The sequence below is a fragment of the Equus quagga genome, chromosome 5 (genome assembly GCF_021613505.1).
Source record: "Equus quagga isolate Etosha38 chromosome 5, UCLA_HA_Equagga_1.0, whole genome shotgun sequence".
NCBI classification, from domain to species: Eukaryota; Metazoa; Chordata; class Mammalia; order Perissodactyla; family Equidae; genus Equus; species Equus quagga.
In genome coordinates this window covers 8107139-8108684 of record NC_060271.1, presented here as the reverse complement: position 1 = coordinate 8108684, position 1546 = coordinate 8107139, and positions in this window count along the sequence as shown.

Below are 1546 nucleotides of genomic sequence, written 5' to 3'. Positions count from 1 at the left end.
TCAAAGGACATAATATATAATACAAGTGATTTCAACATACAGGAGAAATACTTTAAGAAATCTTCAGCACAAACATTTTTGAATAAAATATTCACAGCATTTCCTTATGCTTTTGACATTTTCAATTTTATTTCAATGTGGGTCAGGCTGGACAGAATACTTCCATCAGCTTTTCTGGGTTTTAAATACATAAATCACCTACCATTCAAATCTTGTTATGTCATGATTTGGGTAAGCAATATAATTTTGCTCCTCCAGGAGAACCTGGAACACTGCGATGAACCCAGAAAAGAATTTTTCTTTGCCCTCTTCTATGTCTGTTTTGCAGAATGGCCCCCCAACTCTTAGCCCTCTGTGATAAAAATGTGAGCAGCTGAGTTCATAGGTACCTGACTCAAGCTAGGTGAATCAGAGCTCCTCTCTAATCTGAGAGACCCTTGATCAAATTTCTGTTCATGGTTCTGAGGGATTTTTGACATTCACCATATAATTAATCCTGTTTTTCCCTTTCTCCTAAACACTCTCCATGTAATTAGTCCCTTTTTTCTTTCTCTTGGGAAAAACAATTAATTAACAAAGTATAATATTACCTTTTGTGCTTAAATTACTCATACCACGACCTGTACTTATCTTCCCAAGAAGTAAATCACGTCTATTACAATAAATGGAAAGAAACTTGTCTCAAATGAGATAGTAGCATTACCCAGGCCTATCATTTCTGTCCCAGAGGAAATATTAAAAAGGATTAGAACACCTCTCTCTCTTCAAGCACCTGGTCATTTCTACCGGTTGGCCTGTGAGAACATCTTATGGGTTGTGAGAACATCTCTCTATATCCACTCCTAAATCTAAATAAGCTACTTCAGCTCAAGGTCTGTAAGGAGCAGTAAAAAAAATTTTAATTGGTCTCTGTCTCTTGCTGTTTACCAACTTCTGTCTTACTGCCTATCCCAGAGAAGAAAGTCATCTCTAATTTTGGTCAGATCCTAAAACTTCCCTAGGAATTTGGGGTTGGAGATGGAGAGTCTAGCTTTGGTCTTACTAGTCTCTGGAAAAGAGGAAACATAAATTGGGGAGCTGTGGGGCTGTGGGATGCCATGTCCCACCTTGTGGTTTGGAAAGAAAAAACAGCAAATCTGCAATGAGAGAGCAGTGAAGCGTTTGCAAACTGAAAAGTAGAGATGAGAGATCGGAAAAATGTCATTCCTGACTTTCTAACAGGGCTCCATTCCCTTGCTCCAGCCCTGCATGAAGGCCACCCCTGGCTTGGTAAGGCACCTTTGTATCCTCGTTGTAAATTCCCCTTTATGCTTAAGTTAGCAAGGTTTGATTTCTATTACTGGCCACCATCCCTGAGGCCTGTTTGTAACTGTTGTTGGCTTTAGTACGGTACCTTTGTAATTTTAGAATGAATTATCCTTTTTGTATAAACTAGAAAGAGTTTCGTTTCAGTTACTACAACCAAAGCATCCTGACCCAATTCTTGTTATGAATGAGAAATAAAAGAGATCTGTGCTTACAAAGAAATTGTTATAATATAATGATA